At 40.2% G+C, this 15,951-nt stretch overlaps 1 protein-coding gene across 5 annotated transcripts in view; it reads right to left on the minus strand.

Moving 5' to 3' along the window:
* Positions 1-15,618, minus strand: part of TAB3 (TGF-beta activated kinase 1 (MAP3K7) binding protein 3) — a 49,308-nt gene extending 33,690 nt beyond the window's left edge. For all 5 annotated transcript variants that reach the window (XM_075097683.1, XM_075097710.1, XM_075097701.1 and 2 more), the window contains exon 1: positions 15,117-15,618. The gene's annotated coding sequence lies outside the window, so the exon portion shown is untranslated. The remainder of the gene's footprint in view (positions 1-15,116) is intronic.
* Between the last annotated feature and the right edge of the window lie 333 nt (positions 15,619-15,951).

Raw genomic sequence — 15,951 nt, forward strand, 5'->3', positions numbered from 1 at the left:
CATGTGCCATAGTTGAGGAATTGCTATATCCAATTTCCTTGCAAAACAAAAAAGATACCTTACAATTAAAATATAATGTGCCAACAACGTATATACACATACACACGTAGCTATATATACACATGTATATACATACAGGTGTCATATAAATGGAGATTGAGCTTTTTCCTCCTTCCTCTCCTCCCCCCACCCCACCTACCTTTTTCTTTTGTGGGCAGAGAGGGAAGAGTGCCTTAAAATTAGATTTGTGTTTCTGCAACCTGGTTTGTTTTCTTTTAAGGCCACATTCATCTTCTATTAACATTATTTTAAGATGAAAAAAATTTATCTCAGCTTAGCCCTAGACTGACTTTCTGGGGAGATGTGCCTTAGATACTACACAAATGCAGACATTTCAAAATGCTTTCATTCTGCACTGGCTTCAGCCTTCCCTATAAAGAATACTAATGGGATACAACAAAAGTCTGGTGGAAGGAAAGCTGTGAGTTTCCCTCTTTCCATAAGCAAGGTCTATGTTATAACTGTTGCAGAGAGAAACCTTGGTAGTACAAGGTAATGTTTAAACAACCGTCACTCAGATAACGCTGTAGCTGCCCTGTCAGTGGAACTGCTTCAGTGGCAAATCTCCATGAGGAAGTCTAGATATTTCAGACCCACTTGTTCCATAATCTTAGACCAGAAATAGGACGAGCCAAACAGATAATGGAAAGACCAAAATATGAATACAATTGTTCATTTTAAGATGCACTGATGCATTCCTGCCAAAATTCTTGTACAGCTTCAAAGGACTTGAACAGTATCCAACAGCTTTACTTGATAAAAGCTTCAGAGTGTCCTCTCCCTCACAGAGAGTGTGGCACCAATCAGGTGTTTTAACACCAGAAAGGGCAGGCAGAGAGCAGCAACAGGGCAGCCACCAGCACCAAACTCTTCCACAGTGTTAATTTCCACTTCACATTGCCAAATAACTTCCATGCTGTTCTGTGTGTGCTGGGCAGAGGACAGGACTGGATACTGATTTTTCTAACAATTTAACATTAAATTAGAAGCTTTATGAATTACAGTCACTCATAGGTCACTCACAGCTATATAACAGCACAAACTGGTTTTAAAGACCATGCTTTACCTCCCTCTCTCTGAGGCTTTCAGTCATGACTTTGGTAGGTTAAGGAAAACAGTGTTTGCAGTCCTGACACCTTGGTTACTCAATGACATTTTCTGCAAAGGCAGGTTGTCAGTATTCAGGTCACCAGTCATAACATTTGTTTATTTTTGTTGGTCTGGTACCAGGCCAGAAAATTTCAGATCCAAGTGATGAGATTAACGCAATTCCTGGCTGGAGCATTCATGACTTTTTATACACAGCTGAGTATAAAAAGACCAATTTTGTGATGATAGAGCTAGAGCCCTCTTTCACAGAGCCTGTGATGACAAGCTACGGCAGGAACATGTTAAACAACTCTGTGGCTTTAGAAAATCAGGCTTAGACTATAAAAATTAAAGAGAAAGAGGTCCTTTATTACTCGGCAGTTTTCCCACAGTTGACACTGCATGGCTGTCTGATGTTGAAATGACGAACGAATTTCATCAGGTACAGCTACAAAAAACAAATAGGCCTAAATCTGAATATGAGACAAAATGAATTAACCACACTTTCTGAAACTTTCAGGAACAATTAGTATTTGGCTTTTCAAAGCCTTTCACCTAAAAGTCTGTATTCACAATTTCAGTTTTTAAAATACCTTATTTTTATTCTATATGACAAATATTTTTCCAAATGTAAGTTAAACATGCATGTTAGACACTTAAAGCAATCAGCATCTCTCTAAAGCCAGATCATTTCCACACTGACCTGCCCTATTGTACTCCATTAAGGTCGGTAGGATAAACTGCTCTGATTTCATTTCCCTTTTAGGAAGCTATCCTCATAATCCTGCTTTAGAATTAAAAAAAAAAAAAAGGGCTCAAAGACAGCTTCAACTTAAAATAGTTACAAACTTATTCTACTGTTTACGAGGTTTAGATTATTTCACTTCTCTAAAAGATGATGCTGTCCAGCAGCTCAAGGTAGGTGCATCCTCCAAAAGCACTGTGCCTTTTTTGTTTTAACAGACCTCTCCATTCTTATGGGATATGTGGGGTCTTGTGGATAACTTGGTAAAGCAGTAGCAAAAGAGCTGCTTGAAACATACTTTACACTTCACTAAAATTTCCTTAGTATTTCTGCTGTGGTCAGTGCTATTCCCCTTCAAAAGCATGGAAGGGAGCAACTGATATCCATCCAATAGTTTGAGTGGTTGCAGATGCAAGCTGCAAGAACCTAAAAGTCTTTCTTTCACCTGATATGGTACAGCAGTTTCTTTGCTTAGATGCTGCAGCAAAGGAGGAGGTGTGGTATTTAGTCAGTTCTTCAATAAATCTCCCAATTTCTTTACTGCTAAGTGGCAGTGTCTATGTATGTTTTGTAGAGTCTAACAATATGGAGCATGCCCAGCTCTTCACTTAGACACTAACAATTTCCATCTGAAACACAGGTCTTTTGGTCTAACTCCCTGGAGACTTAGAAGAGCATCCATCCTTTGGTGAGAACACAGAGGAAAAGAATCAAGGTCATGTATCCCCCTGCAAATCAAATGCAGTCTTGTATACAACAGGAGGTTAGACAACAGAAAAATCTCAAGATAAAATAACTTGCAGTCACCCCCACCCCCGCCAGCCAAACACACGGCCACCAGAGTATTCCCCTGAAGCCAATAACTGACAGATAGTGCTGCTTGTGCCTAGGGCAGGCACTAAGTGACAGATTTATATATTTCAGAACAAAAAAAAGCAGTTCAAAGCAAAAATACCTTAAAGTAACATTGTAATCTGATGCCTTGATTCTGAAATCATAGTGTGAGTAGTAACACCCTCTGCTTAACCAAACAGCTCAGTTACTTCTTCAGAATTCTCACAAGCATTAAACACAAACAAATCACAGCTCTAAGATTTGCATGACCTAGGCTCAGTGTATGCTTTGGGTTTTCTCTGCTTTTAGAAGAGAGGAAGGAGACGGAAGGAGCTGAAAATCTTTGACATTTATTGTGCTGCTTAAGCACAAGCTTTATTCAGAAGGGTATCTATTTTGTTCTCTGTCATTCGTTCCCTACAGGATGGAAAGCAGTGCTGCTCTTCTGGACACTTACTCCACTATTACTTTATTCTGAGACAGAGTTCAAACCTATCTGAAAATTTGTTACAAATATACTTCTAAAATTGTACAAATAACCACATTTGAAGAATAATTCTGCTAAATGGCACTGTGTATTTAAAACTTGGTTTTCAGTACCTGAATGTCCAGATGATGATGAGCAATACTCTAACAGACCTGTTAAGTTACGCTATAGCTCATATGCAGATTCTCTTGTTTCTTCCCATTGCTGGGGAAATAGGCAAATTAAGTATTTAGATACCTCTGTAAAATGCCTGTTCCTTCGATTCAGCATCAGATTTTAAAAAACAAAGATCATTTACCTTTTTTAAAACCCTTATAATACAAAAGGCTGATTCTTACCTTAATGACTATTTCACATCACCAGCTTTCCATTACAGTAAGCCAAATTCAGTACTGTTTAAAGTTTGGGGTTTTCTTGGCTAAAAAAGTGGAATCTTTTTCAAAACAATATTTACCTGAGAACCACAATCAAAAGAATCCCCAGTTACCAGATTTGCATAACAGTATAGTGTTTTAGCAAACTTTTCTGCCAAGGTTTACTAGGCTCCATTCAGGGTATACACAAGATCTTGGGTACTCAAGGCCCACTAATTCTCCATTATTGTGTAATCAGTTTAAGCTGTGCAGTTACTCCTAAATTCAACTATCTTATTACACATTCTGTCTAATTGTCAAGTTAATTAAAAATAAATTTCATGCAAATTTGAACACTTGTAAACGAGAGCGTATATTCAACTCTCTGTATATACTTGCTCAAATACAGGATCCCTATTACTTTGATAACCTGCCAGGTTTCCACACCCAACCATTCACTTTGATCAGAAAAGCAACTTCCTACATATTTGAAAAGTAAATTAACTGGACAGACAAAATACTCTTCTAATGAGACACTGCCTTTATTAATAACAAATTTCCAAGTTTGTGTAAGAGTAAAGACATTCTTTATGTAGCTATAAATGCTCAATTCAACTGTACTGATTCCAGAATAAACAGAAACTGCACATAAAGAAAACCAGGCATACATTTAAACAACAAGTTCAAACACTAGTATTGACTATCTACTTACTTACGTCAACATATTCACTATGTACACCAAACTTGTCAATAATTGAAAACCATCATGAAAGAATCATAACAAGCATGCTTAAATTGTATGCAGGGTGAGAATTTTTAATAATTTATTACAAAAAACAACTTTCAAAATTCAAATAATTACTTTCAAAATAGAGCCAAAGCATTAAAGGAAATACCATTACAAGAATTCAAAATTACATGTTCCCAATTTACAGAATTGTTCATACAACCACTTTTACCTAAACAAAATTGAACTCTGAAATGTATTTTACATTTTTAAATCAGTTTTTAAATTACCGACGTTAACAAATATGTCTCTTTAGAGAAAAGTGTATAATAGAATAGATATAACCTAGGCTAGTCTGGCAGTCAGTAGAAAGACTTAGAGTACTAGTAAATTCTGTAATATTAGAACTTCTGATTAAGGTGCTATTGAATGCTATTTCCAGAAAAAAGGGAGAAGAAAATAAATTCTTAAACCTCAGAAGTGAAAAATGATCACACAGAGGGAGAAAACCACCACCAAAAAAATTACAAACATAACTACACCCAAATACCAAGCTTCTTATGGACTTTTTTTAACAGGGGTGGTTGGGCTGTAGTCTACTTCCCTTCTATGCAGAGAGACAGAAATAGGCAGTTATAAGGGAAAAGAGATACTGAACACCCAAATCCATTAATTTTTCTCTCCAGCATGCAGTGTCACAACTGAGAACACCAAAAGACAACAGCAATCCCAGAAAAAGAGAGGGGGTTTTGCTATTGTTGAACTCTGAAAAACATTAAAAATTGAAACAAGTGAGCATTAGGGACAAAAACCCTTTAACTTCAGGAAATAAGTTTTGGAGGAAAAAAAAGAATTTCTTTATCCAGGGAAGTATTTATCAGCTTAAAATGCTTAGCTATAGCACAAACTCTGGGTGTTTGCACAAGAGAAAACTACCACATAGGAAGTCTCGTCTGACTGTTTCATAATCACTTTAAACCAGCAAAAATACAGTAATTCTGAAAAAAGAATTTGCTTCTCCTTTCCTTTGAAAGCTTGCTCCTCCCAATGCATTAGAACAAATGGTTAGTGTCCAAATGGCAAACTGAACATCATTAAAGCTGGACTTTGATTTATAAACCCTAAGTATTAGCTCAGTCTGTATCAGCTCCTTGATTCACCCCAAAACTCCATGAAACCTTGTGCCATAATCAGATCCAAAATATTGAGACAGAAGCAGGCAGCCAGGGGTGAGAGAAAGAAGTGTTAGATCAAAATGGTCATGATGAGAACTACCAAGAAGGTCTCAAAAGCAGATTCTCCCTTTAGATAAGACAGAAATGACTATTACAAATTAGACTATCCCGTTATGAAAGCAGTCCAAGTCACAAATCTTTGATTCGGTTTAGCATTTTATTTCCTTTGGTGACACACAGACGCCTCATAGTTGCAACCAACTACGCAACCAATAGTTCTGGTTGCAACCAATATATCTGGTTAGTCATACTTAGTGTTTCAGACACTGAATAAAAATAGATAACATTTCTAGAAGTCTTATTTTCAAGGTTAAATGACAGAACAATCGGTATCCCTGTGAAATCCAAATGATCTGCATTCAAGCAAGCCAGGAACGTAAACCTTAGAGGAATTGATTGTTCCCAACTTCCCTGAAAACCTGCCTTTCTCAGTTTTCGTTTTCTTTTCTATTTGCAAGAATCAGGAAGGTCTTAGCCTTAACCAAAGCTATCAGTCCAGATTAGTTGTCAATGAATTTCAGGGATTAGCAAACAAGAATAATCACAGAACAGAGAAAGTAACCCAAACAGCAGGGCAAGCTATGCAAATACCTACTTGTGCTTGAAAAATTTTAGTATTTTAATATGAGATGTGTAGAACGATACAAGTTTAATGTAGTGCCATGAAAGAATGAAATTAAACACCTAAAAAGAAGTTCGCAGTCCTCACATATCCCTTATGAAGTTATTCGGCAGAAAGTTTTACAATTACATTAATATATTCAGAAGTTACTAATCTTTGACTATCTGTAACTTATTTCATAAAAAGAACACAAATTATATGAGCTCAAATATATGCATAACAATAACCTCTTATAAACATTACATGAATTTACTAAAGTTTAAACCTCAAGATTGAATTTTTCATAGCTAGCAATGTAATTAACCGTTAAAGGAACCCTAGTTAAATAGTGTTTAATACAATTCCTATTTTACTGCTTTTTAAGAATGCATTCCTGAAATTCTTCATGAACATTGGAAAAAAAACACAACAAATCCAGCATTTTTTTTTGTAGAATATATGTCTCCTGGATAGCCCTCTAGTAGCATTCTGTCATACTATACATACTATCAGGTAAACATGCAACTAAGATGCTCATACCACATGACATGGTGTCATAGCTACTCATGAACACATAATCTGAAACACTTTTTCTGATTGCTTGCTATCTCTTACAGTTTAATTAAAAATCAGATTTATGATTATGTAACATGTTTACATAATTCACAAATTCTATTATACACAGAAATAGCTTGCCCTACACTATTAAGTATACAATACACTTACTGAGAAAACAAAACAACCCCCCCCCCCCCCCCCCAAAAAAAAAAAATAACTGCAGTTAAAAAAAAAAAAAAAAGACTCTGGAAAAGCAGAAAGGTCTAAGCAAGTCTAAATGCATTCCCCTAAGCACACAGAGTTTTCATTTTACAGACTAAATAGCCTGCACCATAATTCGTTCCATTAAAAAATGAATGCAGTTTATGTAAGCATGTGGCAGTCGTCATAACCATTTGTACTGATGGCAATACAATCAACAGCGGCAAAAGTAGTATATAAACATACTCAGTTCAGAAAGTAGCATTTAGAAACTAATTCAAAATATCAGTAGCCTTTACTACAAACTACTACTGCAAAGCTTAAACTCAAATATCCTGTGAACAGACAAGTGGGTACAGTAGATCAATGATTATGTTCAGGAAAATTTATTCAAAGTAGACCCAAAGCAGAAATTTGCCACTGTCATGAGAGCACAACTTTTAACGTAAGACATGTCTGTACAATCTGGAATCTGTGTTCTACCACATCATAAAAATGTAAGAACAAGAGATACTAAAATGTTTATGTCATAGCTACTTTTTTCCCTGCTGAATAAAAGACTATAAATCTAAAAAAATACTTAAACTTTTTTCCCTCTTCTTCTAGTACTCTAAATACCTATGAAACCCTTACCTTTCAGATCTTTCAAAAAAAAGAGATATTAAGAGAATTCTTTAGACTTTACAGAAAAATGAGCTAAACAATGATCTATGATGTAGATTTTAATAGGAATCCATGGGGGGGAACCAGAAAAAGACTGGGGTTTTGTTGTTTGGTTTTATGGGTTTTTTTAAACTGAATTCACAGAAGAATAGAGTCAAACTTCTGATCCTTTCCTGCCAGTTCCCTAACACCACTTCCCCTTCATCCAGTTCTTAAGAGATATCAAGTCCATGAACAGTGAGTTCAAGACTGGCTATTAGGTTTCCTCCACCTCCCTCAACCACCAGAAGAGTAAGGAAAATTTTCTCTTTGAGAAGATATGGATTCCTTAAAAGGTGAGAGAAGTAGTTCTTCCCTCAGCTTTTCTGTTGTTTCTAGGAAGGGAATCCTCCATCAGACTGAAGGCACCTGCTCAATAATGCTGTCTTTTGACCTCTCACTAACAGATGTATGTGAGAACAAACTGCACCAGGACTTCTGCAAATGAAACGCCCAGAACAGAACTGTATAGCTAAGAACCAAACAACACAAGCTGCTGCCTCTATGCCCTGATCACATCTTGAGTAACATATGCTCTGAGAAGACCTGTCATGCGTTTTTGTTACAACTTTTACAGAAATTGGTTTCAGCTAGGGAAAAGCAGCTCTCAAGTGCCTGGGTGTTCCTCCAGAAATAGAAGTTCTGTTTGTCACAGTACCAGCAATGTTTGTGTTGTTGGCACTAGTACCTCACTGAGTAACAACAAGACAGACCAGCGAAGATCCCTCAACGTCCACATTACTACAGGAAGATGTCATCCAGTTAATGGTACTAAAAACATCAAGACCTGCTGTACAGTGTTGCTGAGAGCAAGTTCCTTTCCTGTCTTCGGAAAACTTAAAAGTTGAGCTCTACAGAAGCCACTAATTCATCTCCCTGTCACAGACCACTGACCCCTGGATAAAGGAGCTCTTTCAACCTTTGGTGATGTTTTGGCTCCTTCTCTCTCTCTCTTTTTTTTTTTTTTTCCAGTATAGTAGAAGATCATTTCTAAAGACAGATCAAAAAAGCTGATCTCTCTTAGGTCTCTCTTAGGCCTAAGGCTACCTTCAGCCTCATTTACCTCAACTCCCAAATCTAGAAAAGGATTGGCAGGTAGGACATTTACTTGACTTGGAACTTTCTTTAAAACAAAAGAAACATTTACTGCATCAAGAGTAAGGGCTTCAAAAGCAAAGAGGCAGATTTCATTTAAGAGGGTCTACATACTGCCATTTACAAACTTAATTCCACTGCAACAGATAAAGTAGAAACTGCTTTCCCCTTCTGTCCCCATTTCCTTTAAACTGGATATTCCAGGAAAACAATAGTAAAAGAACACGTGTGTTACAAAAAATGCTAATAAGCTCAAACCAATACAGAAGGAAGCTGGATGTGAACAGGGACTTATCTTACTGTCGCTACCTGCTACTGAAAGTGGTACACAAAGGCTAACATCTTCAGGACACAAGCAAGACAGAGCATGAAATTGCATCATCCTGAACAATACATCATCCTGAACAGTTACTCAAAAAGCTCATAAGCTCACATGTGAAGCATCTGCAGACCAACAGTGAGATCTGTTTTGAAATACCTGCATAAAACACTGATGCTCATGAAGAAGGAACAGCAAGCAAACTAACCACATTTTCACAATGCTGTCCTAACAGCAGGAAACAAAGCAAAGATCCAGACTAAAATAACTGTTACCCCATGCTGCCCATTTGAAACTTACCAATGAGTTGCAAAATCCATGCTGATCTACAAAAGCACTGACAAAAATGTCTCTTAAAATATAATTTCATATACGTGTTCTGAGTTCAGTTATAACACTTACTTGGCAATTGCAGGATTACTAAAGTCACATCTGTACACTACCAGATCACCTAGCAGCAAAAACTTGATTTGTACCAGGAAAGGACATATAGTGGCATTTCACTAGAATTACCCAGAAAATAATAAAAAGTTTGTATCACCTTCAAGTCAGCAGTGGGAAGAAAGATGATATCCGATGTAGAAATGCTTGCTAGTAGCAATTTATCCTATTAGCATTTTTTTAAGAAAATATGAAGCAACAGAGTGAATTGTACCAAATCAACACTTTGTCTGCTCTAGACATGCCATTTTTGATCTGAGATTAGCATCATTACAGTGAGAATTACTAGTCCATCAAGATAATGTTAAGAATTTCAGGAAAGGCAGGCAGATACATTTCAATAGCAATGGTCCACATAAGACCTAGTGCCTAGCTTATTACTTCCGCAAGCTGATCTTCAACATCACCATGAAAGCCAAATTTTACATTCATTTCAGAACTTTCACAAGCTCCAGGTGAAAAAAATCAAACCAAACCAAACTCCCCTCAAATAAACCAAAACCACCAGACCAACAAAACCCAACCACCTCCTCTACTTCCTCTGAACTATTATTGATCCCATGCCCAACGCCAAAAAACAAAGAAAACAAATCCATAACTCTTTCAAGTGCTAGGAACAAATGTCCACTGCTTGAGTTAAGCCAAAGTATACAAACTCCCCACAGAACAAAAAGAATGGCACTTGAGGATTTATACCAATGTGACAAATGCTATGACATATATAGAACAAAACAAGCCTTTTACCAGCTATTTTCAGTACGTTGTGACATTGTAAACCTGTACAAAGTGGTCAAGCATATGAGACTTCATGACAAATTACATTAGAGCATAACCAAGGAAGGAAAAATGAAAGCTTAAATATGCAACAAGATTAAAATACTAGCACTGCTGTGGATCTTGTAACCAAATTTGCTAACAAGAAACAGTCGACACTGAATACAATTTAGAAAAGTATCCATTTTTTTCTGCCAGGACATCCAAGACAAATACAGGTTGTGTTAGAATTTTTTCTAAAAGTATCCCTAGATCAACCATGATTTCACAGAAATTGATCCACTCCTCAAATTAATACACACTTTAGTGGATATACAATTTCATTAGAAAGCAAGTATTTCATTAAAGTGTATTGAGTGTGGAACATGACTGGTAGAACCTAAAAGGTGTTTTTAAGAAAACATTCTTCATTATCCACCAGCAAGCCCACATGCAGGTGGGAAAACTTAAGTTGCATACTCAAGCTGTGACAGCCAGGTTACTGAACACCGCTATAGCAGAATGACTTTTACCTCTACTCTGTAGCTTTACTGTTTTCTTATGAAACCATCCTGCTTCATACAACCCTCTGAAAAGAGCAAAAGGAGAAGGAATTTTCCTTACAACAGAGCTAGGTTAGGATGAAACCTGGTAATACATTGAAGATTGGTTTTAAAATACCACTACTTTAAATTCAGGCCCTGAGTAAAACAGAACCCATCTGGAATTCAAGAACTAATGCGTCTTAAGAAGGCAAATCTGTATATAACCTTAACAGAGATGACAGTTTTCACTTTTGTACTATAGTGCTATGCTGGCTATTATGAAAGACCTTGAAGAGGGAGAAACATAAAACATAGTAAACACTACGCTGGATGAATATTGAAATGTTAGTTCCACTCTGACTTTAAACTGACAAACACACACAGAGTCTGATCTACCTAGTACATTTAATCTTCAAAAAGAGAAAAAGAACAAGAAAACCCCCAAATATTAAGAACGCACTGCCCCTCTAGATCGGTATGGTTTATTAGCAACATTGTAACTTTGTCTCACCTTATTACACACTGATTTATTTTTTTTTTTGCCAGATGTATTTCAGCCTCTCATGTCAATAAAAAGGTTTCAGTGATGTTTTTTTCTGGTAGTTGTGCACACATCTCCCGGATACTAGTACCACAGTGTCATCTTTTAAGCACTGACTGACACAGCACAGCAGTCGCTGACCAGCTATCCATCTCATACAGAATAAGAGATACTGAGAATGGACACTCAGTACCACAGAACTATCTAGACTACCAGGTCGAACTTATATCGTTTGTCTGAAGCTTGAGAGAGAAATTTCTGTAGTATTACTAGCATATTTACAATCTGAAAGCCTTTCAGAGGACAACTTTGACACTTCAAGGTTTGGCAGAGTACAAGAACCTATTCTGGAAATGTTTCCAAACAACACCTTCAACATTTGCATACATGAGTCTAAACAAGTATTTCAAAACCCTCACCTTTCCATTTAGAAAGAATGCTTCACGGATGTGAAATGGCACCATGACATCACCACACATTCAATCTCAACAGAACGATTCCTGGTCTTTCACAAGACCATGACAGCTACTACCAGCCTTCAGACAATATTTTAGTCTACTATGCCCATAGAGAAATAACAGTCTGCAGAAAATTTACATTATATAGGTAACTGAAGGATAGCACCAACTTGCAAAAAAGGACAAGTAATACCAGGAGAAGCTTGGCAAGGATTCAAAAGTAAATACCCTAATATCAGTTTACTGCACTAGGCAGCACCACTTTAGCTTTATGCTTCTGTTTGAGTAAAGACAGTAACAGGGACAGGAAAAAATATTGCAAAACCACAAGTCACAGATATCTCTACCTCGTAACTTGAAACACTTGCATTCAAAAGTAGTCCAAAAGGTGCTTATGAAAAAGTTCGAGGCTTTGTATACACTCTTTTAGTTTCACTCTCCATTTATCACTTGCCTTTTAAATGTACCATACAACAAAAACTCCATCACTGCAAATACCATTACTTACATTTATATGTGCACACACAGGTACATACAGGCCAGGCACTACACCTACTTCAGCTCACAGCAGTGGCAAGAAGAGCATGATACAGGTGCTCCTAGAGCAAAACGCCATAGTCGAGTGGGATGACTAAGCATACACAATAGATCTGACATTATCCAAATTTACTAGATTTGATCCTTTACTCAATATTTGGATCATCACTGAAATACCTTTGGTGTCAAAGAAGTGAGTCAAAGGCTTTTGCTCACATTGTTAGTGATTTTGCTAAAACATTGCAGCTGTAGAAGTAAAGATTTGAACTATCATCCTACTTGAGGATACAGCTCTTAGAACAAAGCTCACTAAACCATCTTAAGTTTCACATTTATTATGCACTGCAGTACACAAGGAAACATGTAACTCTGAACCTAACCAAGAATACTTTTGCAGGTCAAACTTTGAGGTAACTTACGCTATTTAAAAATACAGACAAAACAAATCATCACAGGATTAAAGTCAGGAGAAAGCACCTACAGACCAGCGCAACTGAAAACTTCACTTCAGCACTACATAATTTTTCAGAGGGGACAGAAAGAGTCTAACTATTACCAGATAACCTTAAGGATCATATTAATGTATTCTTGGGCAACTTCAATGGAATCCTTTACTGTTAGGATTACTATTTACCATCACTCCTCTGCAACTCAGTGGAGAGATATCAGCACAGACACATCACCAAAGTTGGGTGGAAAAGACAACACATTTCACACCACCTATTCAATTTATCTTGTATTCCTCAAGATGACAACTAGCGGAAGGAAAAAGGAGCCTCAATGAGATCCAGGAAACAACAAGAAAGGATGGACACAGATCTCTCAATACCCTCTTTACTTTTATCTGCAATCACTTACAGTGAAGGTTATGACCCAAGGCAGATAAAAATGCATCATAAAAGTACAGTTTCATAATATGCAACCATCACACTTATCCAACTCACTGTACCTAAGCCAAAAGATTTAAGATTAAAGGCAGACTTAAATACTGATTTTCTTATCCTGTACTAATGTGTGCAAAATCTGATATATTAGTAATTTTACGGATGAACTGAGACAGTCTATATACACATTAACACAGGCTGTTACGGCATTCTTCAGATCACTGCTATCAACTGACATCATTCACAAGACGGGACAAAGGGCAGGCTTTAACAAATGTTGTGAAATACTTTATTTTTAAGAATCCTGTTCCTCTCTCGCTGCTGAGAGGAAATGAATTTAACATTTCTTCTTTTTACATGAAATATGTTAACTGAAAATATACTTGACAAGGGGCAGAAGAAAGTAGTGCGTTTCTCAGATCTGAAAAACAAAATTAAAGCTATCAGAACAAACACTGACCTTTGACCATGCAGACTTTACCTGTAAGTTTTATGAGTTCTTTTATACTAAGCCCTCTGAAAACAGAACTGGCCAAGTGGACCCGTTACAGAACGTAAGCCTGTAAACAAACAATTACTACTCAATTTTGTAACAGTGAACACCAGCACTAAAAATAACAGACACCTATCAATACATCAGTGGGATAGGTTGGCCTATCCACTCTCAGTATTTATTTAGAACGGAAAAAGACGGGACAAGGAAAGCTACCACACAACACTGAGCTAAAAAAAATCTTGAAATGTGGTTATGTTAAATGCAAGTGTAAAAGCATCACAAACATCTTTTTAGCTCGTTTCTTTATTTAGCTGATATTTACTGTATTAATTAGCTATAAAGATATTAATAGACTACTAATAGCATCTTCAAACTAGTTACCGAAACCTTCAAAGACAGTTTTATCCATATTTACCTGAATATAGTGTCTTGCTTTAAGTTTTCCCATTACCTTCCATTGTGGCACACCCAGGGCCATTCTTCTTTTTTTCTTTTTTTTGGTGACAGGCATTCTTTATCAAACTCCAAAGTATAGTTACTCTCAAGCCATCTAAGCAACTGCCTTTCCTCTCCTCATTTTCTCCTTGCTAAAGCAAGGGAAATAGCCAATATTACAAGTCATGTTTGAACAAGGGGAATACACACCAACTGCACCGTGAATCGCTAACACTGGAAGAGTATCAAGCCATAAATAAGAATAGCATCCTTCTACCATATCCACCTACACTGAAAAACAAACCTGAGGAAAACCCAAGCTATTCTTCCCAACAGCCAATATAAACAACCGGAAAGGTCTCAGATCTGACCTGAGGACAAGACTCTGGACAGAGCATAACTACGGCCTTGCTACCTTTGGGGGCCTTCTGTCTCCAGAGCCAAACCACAACAGCAGCAGCATCATACTGCAGTCAACACGTCGAAGAGGCCAGTAGCAGCTCTTCTACCTGTGAATTTATTCGTTTGTTTTTTCCTTTACACAGCACACGCAGCATCAGCGGCCCAGCAGACACCACGGCCCCCGCTGAGCGGGCACCCACATCCCACCTCTGGCGGCCACCCAGCCACCCTCTCCAAAGGGCTCCAAAAACAAAGACCAAAGTTTCTCTCTGCCGGGTGCGTGGGAGTGCGGCAGCAAAACAAGGGCCAGCACCAACACCGGCAGCCTCCCGTCACCACACCCCTGCCCCCGCACCCCAGAGGGGACACCCCCACCTCCCCCCCCCGCCGGCGCTGGGGTCCTCTCACCCCAGGCAGGCTGTCTCCCCTCAGCTCCAGCCGCTCCCACCCTGCCTCTCCCTTCGCCGGGAGGGCGTGGGGGGTGTCACCCCACCGCCCGGCGGGACGGGGCGCGGGGGAAGCACTGAGGTACCGCCTCACACACGCACACACCCCTCCCGGCGGGGCACCCCCCAGCCCTCAAATTCAACCCCCCTCCCGGCCCCTGCACCCCCTCACCGTGCTGCGCTGGGGGCTCGGCTGCGGCGGCTGCATGCCCGCTCGCCCGCCAGCCCCTCGGCCCTCCCGGCCACTCGGCTCGTCCCCGGGCCTCCGGGACGGCGGCCGTTGCGGGGAGGGGGCGGCGCGCCGGGCGCCCCGCGCAGGCACCCCTCTCCTCCTCGGCGCGAGCCGGGCGGGGGAGACGGGAGAGGCGAGTGCCCCCTCCGGTGCGAGCGCGCGGGGAAGGGGGGAAGGGGGAAAGGGGCGCTCTCCGGGCTGCACCGGGTCTCTGCGGGGGGCGGGGGTGGGGGCGGCGAGGAGGAGGGGAGGGGGCCTGAAGCGCGGCGTGCGGCGGGGAAGCGCTTCCGGGATAGGCGGGCCAGGCCGCACGCTCCGCGCGGGGCGCTGGGGCCGCCGGGCGCGCGGCGGGGCGGGGGGGGGAGAGGCCCGGCCTGCGCCCAGCAGGCTCCGGTACGGCACGGCGCGGCCCGCGCGCACCGCCTGCCCCCGCCCTCGCGAGACTTGGCTGTGGCTGGGGGGGGAGGGGGCGGGGGTTTGAACGCGCGCGGCAACCAACGGCTGCGGGGGGAGGCGGGGACCGGAGTCGGTGCAGGGGAGGTGCCTGGGCGTGGGGTCGCGTATGTGTCCTGTCCCCCTTCAGCGCCAACGCCCGTGCCGGGGGGTTTCCCTCAGCTCGTCTCAATAGAGGCTTCCCGGGGGCGGTGGAGGCCGCCCGGCTCTGCTCCGCCCCGCTCCGGGGCTCTGTGAGGGTGCCGCCAGCAGTGTGTGGCGCACCGACGGCGCGGCGCAGCGCAGGGAGGGAGGCGAGGGGAGCCGTGCCTGGCAGCGGCGG

This window comes from Phalacrocorax aristotelis, chromosome 1 (genome assembly GCF_949628215.1).
Source record: "Phalacrocorax aristotelis chromosome 1, bGulAri2.1, whole genome shotgun sequence".
NCBI classification, from domain to species: Eukaryota; Metazoa; Chordata; class Aves; order Suliformes; family Phalacrocoracidae; genus Phalacrocorax; species Phalacrocorax aristotelis.